Source organism: Schistocerca americana, chromosome 6 (genome assembly GCF_021461395.2).
Source record: "Schistocerca americana isolate TAMUIC-IGC-003095 chromosome 6, iqSchAmer2.1, whole genome shotgun sequence".
Lineage (NCBI taxonomy): Eukaryota > Metazoa > Arthropoda > Insecta > Orthoptera > Acrididae > Schistocerca > Schistocerca americana.
In genome coordinates, this window is record NC_060124.1 from 432773940 (window position 1) to 432788073 (window position 14134).

General features: G+C 41.9%; 1 non-coding gene across 1 annotated transcript; it reads right to left on the reverse strand.

The window, feature by feature from the left end:
- Positions 1-2004: 2004 nt before the first annotated feature.
- On the reverse strand, positions 2005-2088 carry Trnap-ugg. The gene has a single exon. It is a non-coding gene; the product is annotated as a tRNA-Pro (tRNA).
- Positions 2089-14134: the final 12046 nt, after the last annotated feature.

Sequence of the window (14134 nt, forward strand, 5' to 3'; positions counted from 1 at the left end):
TGAGCATCTGAATCCACCTAATTTCAACTTGTAAGGAATGTCCCCTGCCAAGTAACAGACCCTTGTTAATTCTCTCGAAATCCCGTCACATTCCGACAGCACTTTCCACTAGTTAGAGGTCTGTCTAGTGCTCCAACCTATCAGAACAAGAGGAAAAGCGCACTGACATACAGGAAGAAAGTCACAACCATGCAGAGTATGCATGGACTTCACATACGAAACTTAGAATCATAGCACCTACAATTTATCAATATCGAACAACTGCGTATACACATCCCCCTGTACGTGTCCTAATCTTTTGTTTCATATTCCCCTGATTATTACGCTTGGAAGACGACGGTGTAATGATGTTACAGTCATCGTTAATAGCCGGCCACTGTGGCCGAGCGGTTCTAGGCGCTTTAGTCCGGAACCGCGCTGCTGCTACGGTCGCAGGTTCGAATTCTGCCTCGGGCATGGATGTGTGTGATGCTCTTAGGTTAGTTAGGTTTAAGTAGTTCTAAGTCTAGGGGACTGATGACCTCAGATGTTCAGTTCCATAGTGCTTGGAGCCACTTGAACCATTTTTCATCTTTAATAGCATAGCATACCGTAAGGAACACGTCACCTTTTTCAAACGGTGAATAACTCCATCATACGAATCTAACAGTACCATTGGGTATCCAATACTCTATCCACTGAATGATTCACATCAGTGCAACAGCCTCACGGTTCCACGCATAATTCGGGTAATTGCAAGAGTAGGGTGAGACTCTGGATTTAATCAGAACAAGGCTCAATTTTTCACTCAAACGTACTCTTCAACAGTGGTCTGACAATGATACCGTATTCCATCTAGAGCAGAGTATATCCACATTAGTAGTACGCACATATGTAGTGCTAGTTATTTATTTAGAAGCAAACCCAGTACTTACATGTTTATCCAACTATCGCGCATCGAGAGCCAATTAACCAACAAATACAAGCCAGATCAAATCAATGTCCATGTTTCCTCCTGCAACAGCTATGCTGTTAGTATCTCTTACAGCTCGACCCGAACTGTAGTGCAACAGTATGAAGGTGACATACTGATAGGATTTGTTGTCACTCGCCTCCTATACCGTCACGTTTGAAAGGGTGGATCACATTCCCCTGAAGAATCCATGTAGGTGAATTTGACCCCACCATACTCTTCCACTTCAGCTCACTGACTTGCCATTTCTTACTGTTGAGATTGCTTCCCCCTAAGGTTGCAGCAAATGAATCCGTACCCGACATACGCATTTTACTTCATCTAGCTCCAGATGCTTGCTGCTAGGCATTTTACGACAGTTAAGGCTTCCGATGACAGAGCACGGTGTTTCTAGTTCTATTATTGTGCAATAGATTTAGTTACATTCAGATGAACTTCCAACTTCATCACAGGTCTTTCCAACTGCATTCACCTACAAACATCCCACATCCAAAACAAATACACCGCAAGTGGATGTACAACGTGTGGTATTATCGACTACCCATCCATCCCAATCTCACATGCTGGTCGAGTAAAGAATTGCCTGTTTAGTTCCATATATACCTCAATCCACTCTACGTTTTTGGGAGTAATACTCGTCCTTCACAGAGATTTTGTCCACTACATATCCAAATGGTGTATGGCCAACCGACATGATCCTACAAGTAAATCAGAGCTGTATGCCTTGCTCGGTTGAGCATGTTGCCTATATGCAGTTGACCCTGTATCGCTCCATTCCTCCTCTAGCGTGCTTGATGGCTGATTATTTGCTGAAAGGTATCCATCCATTATCACCTCCCACCATTCCTTGTGATGAAGTCCTCTGCTGTATGCCTACACTTATTAACCGTCTCTCTGTCCAACACCAACATCTAGTCAACTGAACATATTTCCCCAAAAAAAAAAGGTTCAAATGGCTCTGAGCACTATGGGACTTAACTTCTGAGGTCATCAGTCCCCTAGAACTTAGAACTACTTAAAACTTACTAACCTAAGGACATCACACACATCCATGCCCGAGGCAGGATTCGAACCTGCGACCGTAGCGGTCACGCGGTTCCAAACTGTAGCGCCTAGAACCGCTCGGCTACTCAGGCCGGCATATTTCCCACTAAAAATAAAGACAGCAGCTCAACACTGGGGGTGGAAAGTGGAGGCAATTGTAGGAAAACCCAGCTGGAGGTTTGAGGTGCATGTGTCACAACAAGATGTAATTACTTGAGAGAGAGCGGGGGTACTTTCGATAGGAATTTTCCAGGTATCAGCTTCAAGGATCGCCGACTTACGCTCCGCTGTCGCTGGACTGTTTGGGCGGTGGCGCTATGGTGCCCTCTGGGTGGTTGAATATGTGTTAGGCTGCTTTCATGATCACGTGTGTTGGTAAAATGCGTGGCAGAGGCTACTGGTGTTCTCAAACGTCAGTGCTTACCAGACCTCCGATATATTTAGTGCCACGATGAGTGTTCCCTTTTTTGGATATTTAATTACTTGCAGAATCGTATAGGATGGACATACGCTTGAAGTTCTCTAAGGCTATATATACAGCTCAGTAGGCAGTACAGTTGAAGAGGAATGGACATCTCTAAAAAGAGCAATCACAGAAGTTGCAAAGAGAAATGTGGATGGGAAGGAGATAACTGCGAAGAAACCATGGGTAACTGGAGAAATACTTCAGTTGATAGACAAAAAAAGGAAGTACAAGAATGCTCAGCGAAATTTAAGATTACAGAAATACAAGTCGCTGAGGAATGAAATAAATAGGAAATGCAGGCAAGCCAAGATGAAATGGCTGTACGAAAAATGTGAAGAAATCGACAAAGATATGATTGTCTGAAGGACTGACTGAGAGAGCAGCAAAGTCAAAACAGCCTTCGGTGAAATTAAAAGCAAGGATGGTAACATTAAGAGTGCTATGAGAATTCCACTGTTAACTGCAGCGGACAGAGCGGATAGATGGAAAGACTTCATTAAAGGCCACGACGAAGGTGTAGATTTGTCCCATGTGATAGACGAAGAAACTGGGGTCGATTTAGAAGAGATAGGGGATCCGTTATTAGAATCAGAACTTAAGCCCAAAGAAGAAAGAGAGGATAGATAACATTCCATTAGAATTTCATACATCATTAGTCGAAGTGGCAGCAAACCGACTATTCACGTTGGTGTGTAGTACGTACGAGTCTGGCGACATTCCATCTTACTTTCGCAAAAATATCATCCACACAATTCCGAAGACTGCAAGAACTGACAAATGTGAGGATTATCACACAATCAGCTTAACAGTTCACGCATCCAAATTACTGACAAGAGTAATATACAGGAGAATGGAAAAGAAAACTAAAGATGTGTTAGATGACGATCATTTGGCTTTAGGAGAGGTAAAGGCACGAGAGAGGCAATTCTGTTGTTGCGGTTGGTAATGGAAGCAAGACTAAAGAAAAAACAAGAGAAGTTCGTAGGATTTGTAGAGAAGGAAAAGGCGTTCGACAATTTAAAATGGTGTAAATTGTTCGAAATTCTGATAAAATTAGGGATAAGCCATAGGGAGAGAAGGGTAATAAATAATATGTAGAAGAGCCAAGAGGGAATAATAAGAGTGCACGATTAATAACGAAGAGCTCGGATTAAAAAGGGTGTACGACAGGGATGTAGTCTTTCTCCCCTACTGTTCAATCTGTACATCGAATAAGCAATAATGGAAATAAAAGAAAGATTCAGGAGTGTAATTAAAATTCGAGGTGAAAAGATGTCAATGATACGATTCGCCGATGGCATTGCTACCCTGAGTGAAAGTGAAGAAGAATTACCTGATCTGCTAAATGGTATGAGCAGTCTAATGAGCACAGAATAGGGACTGAGAGTAAATAGAAGAAAGACGAAACTAATGAGAAGTAGCAGAAGTGAGAATAGTGAGAAACTTAACATCAGGATTGATGGTCACGAAGTAGATGAACTGTGCTACCTAGGCAGTAAAAGTACCAATGACGGCTGGAGCAAGAAGGACATCAATCTGGCAAAAAGGGGAATTTCTGGTCAAGAGAAATCTGCTAGTATGAAACATAGGCTTTAATTTGAGGAAGAAATTTCTGAGAATGTACGTCTGGAGTACAGCATTATATGGTAGTGAAACATGGACTGTTTGAAAACCGAAACAGAGGTGAATCGAAGCATTTGAGACGTGGTGCTACTGACGAATGTTGAAAATTTGGTGAACTGATAAGGTAAGAAATGAGGAGGTTCGGTGCAGAATAGGATAGGAAGGGAAAATGTGGAAAACAGTGACAAGGGGAAGGGACAGAATGATATGACATCTGTTCAGACATCAGGGACTTACTTCCATGCTACTAGAGGGAGCTGTAGAGGACAAAAGCTGTAGAGAAAGACAGAGATAGGACTACATCCAGCAAATAACTGAGGTTGCAGTTGCTACTCTGAGACTAAGAGGTTGGCACAGGAGAGGAATTCCTGGCGGGCCGCATCAAACCAATCAGAAGACTGATGACTCAAAGAAAAAAAAAAGAAAAAAAAGAGAGAGAGAGACAGAAAGAAATACCGTACTCTGTTACGGCAAGCGTTAATGTCGTAAAATGCCAATAAGTAAACATCTGGGGCTAGGTGAAGCAGAATGCAAATATCTGGTTCGGGTTCATTTGCTGATATCTTAAGGAGAGCAATACAACACTAAGAACTGATAAGTCGATGAGCTAAGGAAGAAGAATACGTTCGGCTCAAATTAATCTGCGTGGATTTTAAGGGGGTTGTGATCCACTCAATAAAATGTGGTGGTGTAGGAGACGAGTGACCTCAAATTCTGTCAGTGTGCCACCGAGAGACTGTTGCACTAATGTTTGACTTGAAGTGTAAGAGGCACTAAGCTCATTGCTGTTGCAGGAGGAAACATTGATCTTGATTTGATCTGGTTTGTACTTATTGGCTAATTTGCTATAAATGCACAGTAGTTGGATAAGAATGTAAGTACTGGATTTGTTTCTAAATAAATACCGAGAGAGGTAGTGCAGTGGCTAGCACATTGGATTCGCATTCGGGAGGACGACGGTTCAATACCGTGTCCGGCCATCCTGATTTAAGTTTTCCGTGATTTCCCTAAATCGCTCCAGGCAAATGCCGGGATGGTTCCTTCGAAAGGGCAAGGACGACTTCCTTTCCTAATCCGATGAGACCGATGACTTCGCTGTCTGGTCTCCTCCCCCAAAACAACTCAACCCTCTAAATAAATAACTAGAACTACACACATGCGTACTATCCACGTGCATATGTTCTGCTCTAGACAGAATACAGTAATGATCGGTCCACAGTTAAACAGCACGTGGGGGTAAAAAATGAGTAATGCTGTGATTAACTCCTAAAGTACCCCCTACTCTTGTAATAGTTCTGAGTGTGTTGTGGTGTTAGGCTGTTGCAACGAAGTAAATCATCCGAGGGATTATTTATTTGAAGTTCTGTGATACTGTTAGGCTCCTATGATGGAGTTATGCTCCATTTGATAAAAGTTGATACATTTCTCATGTGACGCTAATGGGACAGTACTGTTTGATCGTGATGGGATTTACAGAGAATTAGCATGAGTCTATGAGTTAGTAGAGGACATCTCATATTCCCTGAAATCACGTGGATTGCAATCATATACATCAAAGAGTGGAAGATTCGTGAGAATATGAAAGGCATGCGGTACTTTGACAAAAGAGGTATTGTGAGGTGAGCTATATGCCGGTTCTTCTAAGTGCTGTGGGAAAGTGACTACAGTGAGATAATTAGGGGCTAACACCTTTGTACAACCCACAACAAATGCTCCGTCTTTTGTTTTCTCGATAAATAAGAGACAACATTCCCCAAAGTGTTTTGTGTGCTTGTAAACGGATGGGGAGACATTTTAATAGGTAGACTAAATTTACATTTACATGTGTATGCATGCTTCTCGAGTCAGCGTACGTTGCGTGGCGGATTGGACCCTGCACCACTACTAATCGTTTCCTTTCCAATTCCACTCACAAATATAGCGAGGCAATAAATCTATCTACATGCCACTGTAGGTGTGCTAATTTCTCACATCCTATCTTCATGGGACATATGTGAAATGTAAACTCAAAGCAAACAACTAGAAGCAAAGTTTGGGTCTTTGAAAACCCTCCTTACAATTCATGCCTTGCTCTTTGTGGCTTTGCACTGTTCTCGCATCTGAAGATGAAGCTGGAAGGAGCGCAGTTTTCAAGTAATGAGGACCTCTTGAGGGCTTGGGAAACGAGTGTGTTTTACTCCCTACAGAAACTTTGGTGAACTGGTTTAGGGATTGGTTTCTGAGGATGGGGAGGTGCATTCAGTGTGGCAGAAATTACTTCGAAGAAATTAAATAAAAAAAGCTTTACTGCAATTTTTTTCTACTATCCTTTGTATACTGGTGGCAGTAGCATCCTTCTGCAGCCAGTTTCAAATGTCAGTTCTCTAAATTTTCTTAACAGTATTCCTTGAAAACAACATTGCCTTCCCTCCAAGGATTCCCATTTGAGTTCTCTAAGCGTTAACCAATTTTGGTATTGGGAGGGAACCCCCCAGAGACGGCCGGCCGGAGTGGCCGTGCGGTTCTAGGCGCTACAGTCTGGAGCCGAGCGACCCCTACGGTCGCAGGTTCGAATCCTGCCTCGGGCATGGATGTGTGTGATGTCCTTAGGTTAGTTAGGTTTAATTAGTTCTAAGTTCTAGGCGACTGATGACCTCCGAAGTTAAGTCGCATAGTGCTCAAAGCCATTTGAACCATTTTTGAACCCCCAGAGACGTCACAGAAGCGTCTGTAAAGGTTACCTGACGAGTGTAATCGGGCTGCACGAAAAAAATTACTCTCCATGCGATAGGACTCATTTTGTCAAACAATCTGATACCACTAACATACTGCCCCGTGGGTCGAGGCTAGAGCAGGAGTATAATTCATGAATTGTAAAGGTAATCAGGCGTTTGTTTCGTTGCGGTGAGATCTTTTAACGAAATATCAGTGTCCCTCCTACACAGGAGAGATGACCATCGTAATAAAATCAGCCACATTATCGAATTTATAAAGTGATACGCAGTAGTAACTTGATACTTTGCTGCTAGATGATGAGGCATTTGCCTAGTTTAAGAGTTTCCGAAAGTGAGGAGACATCTGGTGATAGAGACAGATCGTGAGCTTAGCACGCCATCATGAGCCAAAAATGAGTTTAATATTCTTGTCCTGTGATGCATGACGTAACAGATATAACGCTGAGAAGAACAGCTTTTTTTTCATACTGTTGTATAGAATTTCCTCAAGAAGTAAAGACACTTCAGCGTTGTGAAAACATGTGTTTGCTACAGTTTCGAAATTAGCTCGCATAAAAGAGAGAAACCTACAGTTTACGTAAAGCATTCGAGTTGAATAGCCTACAACATTTCCATTTAACATTGGGTAAATTGGATATTTTTGAATTGGGAAGTCTATATGAGATGGAAGTCCCGTCGGAATTACATGTCCAAGCCGTATCTGGTTGTTTCTCAGTGCACCATAGCCAACGCCAGGGGCGATCACGGGGGTTGGGTGCCCAGAGGTCGCAGATCATCCTGTGCCGACTGGCTCCAGCTAACCGACTCTTTCCAGCAGCCACAGGGTGAAGTCCCGATTGCAGCGCTACTGGCGCCGTTGAGGTGGCTGAATAGTGAACTATACAGTTTGCTGACTGAATGGCGACAGAGGGTGAAGTGTATGTTGCATGTATTCTCCGATTTTTACGTGGAAATCTGAGAAGATTGAGTATGACGAATGTTGGCCTGTAAATTGATCGGTTAATGGCTGGACATCACAGTAATGTGCGTGCAACTGCTGACGTGGTCCACGCGGATGTGCGGCTCTTGTCCTCTGCCTGATGGTGCTGCCACAGCTTGCAGCACTCCTGCAGTTGGCAGACGGCACGCACTTTGCTACTGGGAGTTTCGTTCTTTTGTCAGGTATGTTTAATGGAAACGTGGTATGGGAGTTTGCTTGTGTTCTCAAATGTTGATGCATACAAGACGTTGGATATATTTAGTGCTACTTTCTATTTGTGGTAGAAATTTAAGTACTTGATTTGAAAATGTGAGTGTGTGATTCTCAAACGTCGAAAATGTGTTTTATTATGAAGGAGAATCATTGTAAGGGTGTGGTGAGTGTTTTAAGCTATCTGTTTGACTTACACTTTCCAGAGCTTTTTCCATACCTTGTCTCCTGTAAACTGATAGGCAATTAATTTGACAGGGTTGTGCAAATCGACTATTTCCATTGATTTTTGATATTGCAGTTGTGACATCATAAGAGTGGGCTATTTTCCCACCCAAATAAACAGAGCCACAGCCCAGCATTTCTCACCAATTTTATTTATTAAGTTAATTAATGATTAAATAAATGAACAATATGTTACTCAATATGTTAGAGCACTTGCCCGCGAAAGGCAAAGGTCCCGAATTCGAGTCTCGGTCTGGCACACAATTTTAATCTGCCAGGAAGTTTCATATCAGCGCACACTCCACTGCAGAGTGAAAATCTCATTCTGGGAATATGTTATTCAAATTTACCACCTATTTTGTGTCATGAGATCCTCTGTCTGGCAGTTCAGGCTGAGACTTTTTCCCATCAGTTTCCCAAATGGGTTTGGGAGGAGAGAAGTGGAGGAGGGGAGGGGAAGGCTGAAGGAATTCCCAGAGGGGAGGGGGTAAGTAATTATTCAGTTAATTTTATGGTAAATGTGTGCTTTTATTGGCAATGGGAATGGGGAAGATTTGGAATTTCCGAGAGGGGTGGTAGAGGGGGGGATGGGGTATCTCAGAAGGTCAGATTGTCCCAAGGGGGCATAAATCCACCTCAGGAGGTCATTAATCAATTAGTATAATAATAGGTTAAAGGGGGAGAACAATAATTTACTGGTGAATGTTTGCTTGTCCCTGAATGTATGCAACCTGCACAAACAAATTGTCTCAGGATCACCTTTATCTCACTACTCCTGTTATGTTAACCCAATTTTAAAACGTGAATTACTAGTTATTGTTTCTGTCTCAAAACAGTGTTTCACTTCACCAAAAATAAATAAAATATATAGTTAATAGTACTGAAGTGCAGATGGCAATGGTTTATGTTTTCAGTAATCTATGTAAAGAAGCAATCAAGTCATATATACATCTCATGGAGGAAGTGGAAAAACTTACCTAAGTGTTCCTGCCCATGTACAAGAACTGTAGCTCAAGTTGAAACGAATGGTTAACCACAGACAGGATGTATATGTATTTAGTAGAAACCTCCTTGTTATGGGGGACCATTTGCAATAGCTGAAATAGCATTAGATTATATCTAGAGAGATGCTATCAGCTATGCCACAGTGGTAACTTTGGTTCCCATGAGATTATCAGAATTATATACTTTCGGGTCAGTTAGCACCTTGATGGGTGACCATCCAGAACTGCAGAATTCTGTTGGCAAGCAGGGTGCTCTCAGCCCTTGTGGCGCCAGTTGAGGAGCTACTTGACTGAGAAGTAGTGGCTCTGGTCATGAAAGCTGAAAACAGCCAGTAGAGGGGAGGGGTGTGCTGACCATATGCCCCTCCATATCTGCATCCAGTGATACCTATTGGCTGAGGATGTCATCACAGATGGTTGGTATCTTTGTGCCTTTTGAGGCCTTTTCAGATGAAGAGAGAGATGAATATATACGCAGAGAGGATTTACAGCCCAGTTATTACTACACTGAAGAGATTTAATACATTTCACATGAGTTGAAACTTAATAGTTCAGCTGCTGCAACGTGAGGCAGAGTGATTTTTGCTGCTTTGTTACAGGGACTTGACAGTTCACACATTTTTAGTTGTTGTCTGAATTAGTTCATTATTAGAAGAGTGGAAATGTGTTTGTTCTTTACAGATCAGCCAAGGGACTGGCAACCTATTTTTAGCATGAGTCTTTGAGACAGCCACTATCAGTTGAGGGCACTGTCATAGAGGTACTTCTTGCTTACAAATGTATTATCTTACTGGCTTTGCTATAACTTCCACACATCTTTGTGACTATATGAGTGTACCTTCTCTCCATAGGTGGGTAGTGATATAAGACAAAACTTATTACACTACAGTAATCAGCTCTCAGTTTCGTTATTCGCTCTTCACCTCTTTTGGTAGCTAACCAGAAATAGTCTTCACTTGGTAAAAGAACGCCATTGTTCAAAAATTAAAGTACACACAGGTGAACCATACATGATATCTGTGGGTGGAAGGCCAGGTGTGAGTGCCACCCTACAGATGGAGAGTATAGTCCAGCAATATACCAGGATGCACTATCTGGACTATCACTGTATCCAAATGCAGTATCCAAACTACACAGACTGCAGTTCAATACCCAAACTATCTAGTGTGTCATAGTGTACTCAACATGACAGGAAATAGGTTGATACGAATTTGTGAGTGGAAATGTCAGATTCTTAGCGAGTGTATAACATGTTCGAAAATCATAGCACAGATCCTTCTGAATGGTTATGACGGGTGGGCTTTCTGACCCTTCTCAAAGTGAGTCCACACAATCTGTACATGGTTCAGGATACCACACAATATGCTCATCCACAGCGTGCTGGATAGTTTGCTAGGACACTTCTGGTTTTTGAATGTGGGTTCATGAAAGTGAGTGCACTGCTTAGTATTCTCATTGTTCTCTATTTTCACTCTTCTTAGATAGCCCCTCAGACATAATGTAATGTCGAAATCAGGCAACACGCTCGCTACTACTGTGTAGGTTCAAAAAAGCACGATCCTCCATAAAGCACATTTTTAGCTTCGAAGATAACAATATGAGACTTAGTAATACAAAATAAAAAGTTCTTGTCAAATTCTGAAGTTCCAAAAAAGCGCATGGCTAGTAGGTGGAGTCCCTTTATTTAATACTGTAGAAGCGTTTGGGATTAATTCAAAGACAATATAAACGTAGAAACTCTCACAGACACCAAGTAAAAAGTAAAAACAGTCGGAGATCTTGGAAAAATTCTTTATTATGACAGTTGTCAGATAATACTATGTTTTCACGATTAATTGTATACGAGAACGAATTTAGGTACAAATTATTTGTCTTTTGCTGTCGAAATTGCGAATCATTCTGAAAATTTTGTGTGACAACAGTTGAGAAACCAAACTATGTAATAAAGGCGCAGAGAAGATTGAGTCGAAAATTTCTTTTCAGGACATCGAATTGGTTCAAATGGCTCTGAGCACTATGGGACTCAACTGCTGAGGTCATTAGTCCCCTAGAACTTAGAACTAGTTAAACCTAACTAACCTAAGGACATCACAAACATCCATGCCCGAGGCAGGATTCGAACCTGCGACCGTAGCGGTCTTGCGGTTCCAGACTGCAGCGCCTTTAACCGCACGGCTACTTCGGCCGGCAGACATCGAATTCATGATAAGTATTCTCACTGAAATTGTTATTAGGTTAATATGCAAAAATTAATAAATTTAGATACGTAACTGAACCCCACACAAATCGATCACCTATAGAGGCCACTGAACCAAAATCATGTGTACTCAATGACATCAGGAGAAATAGAAAAGAAGGAAAGGAAGAGATTTAGAAAAATATTCGCACCATTAAGGCCAGAAGAGAGCAAATTTAGATACAGAATGAAAGTAAAACTTGAAATAAATGAAGAAAGAAATAAACGTTCGACACAAAAAGAAACGCGCTGTTAGGTCCTTAGGCTATGTACTGAGGATGGGCAACTGAAGATCCATCATTCGAATTTCGTCACGTTCCTGAGGGTAAAAATGGAAACCCCTGGGTCAAGATATAAAGACAGACAGCAATGGGCATAGCAGAGTACATGACAAAATTACGTGCTGTGACGAGAAGAAAATAATAAGAATAAAATAACTCGCGGACAGAGTATAAATATGATATAAGGACTAGTTCCTGAAAATAAGAAAGGAAGCGAAGGATAAACGACATAGAATGCATTTGCCTGTTTCTTGTGATGCTTACATGGTCAATGAAGAGCAAACTCGTGGTTGTAAATGCATGGATTTACAGCGAAGCCAGAAGTAAATCCATCTTTCTTGTCTCACCTCTTGAAAAAACTGCCACGACTGTCACTCAGCTTCATTTAATTACAAAACTAGAACTGCTGTTGTCACTTCTCCTGTCTTACCACATTCCCTCCCTTACAGGTTTATAACTCATATTTCCTGACAACCTACCATTACGCTGTCTGATTAGTATTTTATGATGACTGCCATGTGTCACTAATGAAAATTGCCACTAGAGGCTTCATCTTGCGTGTTAATGAGCTCTTAGTGTATGTCCTTTACGAACTTCGCGTAGTCGTCCTGACAGTGGAGGGCTAGGGGAGGGGACTACTATAGAGCAGCCCTCTGCGACGTCCCTGGAACGGTGCTCATTGAAGATGTCTGTCCATTAATGAGAGAGGTGTGAGGTGGAGCGAAAATTCACAACCTAATGAGACACTGTGATGAAGTAGCGTTTTGAGTGAAGGTCATTTTTATACAATATTAAAGGGTGGAGACTTAAAATACGATATTTTCTCATTGTAAATGCGTTGATAACCCTAAAATTTATGCCCGCTACCCACCGCGAGACTGAATATCACTTGGTGGGCTTGCGGACACGTGACGCGGTAAGGGAAGTTTATAAGCGTGATTCATATATGCATACGTGGTGTAGAGGCAAGAAGTGTACACAAACAAATGCTTATAACGAAAGAACTCGACATTTAATATTTCTGGATAAATACGCAGTCGCTTGAGACACTCTCCAAGTTGTGATACTCCCAATATCAGAAACAGCTCCGAGTCATATGGGACATACGCACAAATGTTTACTGTGCAGCAAGCTGACGCAGTCCTGACATTCAACATGTGGAAAGGTGGAGTGTGGGCTATGGTTAGCAGATGAAATCTGTAACACGTGTTCAGCGACGTGCAAGAAGGAAATGTAACGTGGATCCCCCCACAAGCAAACCCATTTATGAGTCGGACAAATCTCTTAGAAAAACAGGACGTTTGATGTCAAATGCTGAAAAACAGCCTAAAACAAATGTGAATGAAGAGACCGTGGAATGTGTCCGCGAAGCTTTCGTTAGAATCCCACGTAAACCCAAACGGCTCAGGTATTGTGCTTACAAACTCCAACTCTTGCATTACGTGGAGCTTGAATATCACCGGTGACGACGTGATGTTGCTGCTGAAATGTTGCGTCATATAAACGAAAAAAGAAATATCTCAACGTTATGCTGTTCAGTGATGAATCTGCCTTCCACGACTGTAGCGAAGTTAACCGACGTCTGTCGAATATGGGGAAGTGAGACTCCACAAGAGGTGACTGGGCACGAAAGGGACACATCAAATGGTAATCTGTGGTTGGGATTACATACACATGGTCTGATTGATGCATTTTTTTATGAAATTAACATAGACAGGGTACGCCTATCTCGACATGTTGGCGATCTATGCAGTTTCACAGATGCCTCCCGACGTCATTTTGAAGCAGAATGGTTCCCCACCTCACGATCATGGGGATCTTACTGCATGAGACGTTTTCTGGGCGTTAGTTGGGAAATGTGCCTGGCCCCCCTGGGCCTCTCGATTTGACTGCGATGGATTTATCAAGGACATTGTTTACAGTATAGGGATCGAGATATGGTTAATATCTGACAATGAAGATATGGCAAGAAGTGTCGAAATAAAAACGGCGCCCTCACTGAGCTATACCAACATGCATAGCAATGTTTGACCTTCTGCGTACAGTGTTGGACGAATTAAGTTATAACCTTAATAAGTACTGACATATAAACAAATGTTTTTGTTTGCCTCTTGCCCAGATGCCCTGTATGGTAAATACGACTATAAGTGTCAATTTTTTAAGATTGTTAACACTATAATGTCAAAGTGCCTTACTTATTCCCTTGATTTAGACAAGGCAAGTTTGCATTCTGATTTCAAGATGACCATTTTAGAAGCTGAAACTTGTAAACCATGTTCTCTCTATTGCGATATTCACCAAATGAAGGCTTTAAACCAAGTCTGCAACAGTCAGGTTTAGAGATCGCAGTCTCCACTTTGTCTATGTTAGGTAATTAAAAAAGTGCAGACTGTTATCACC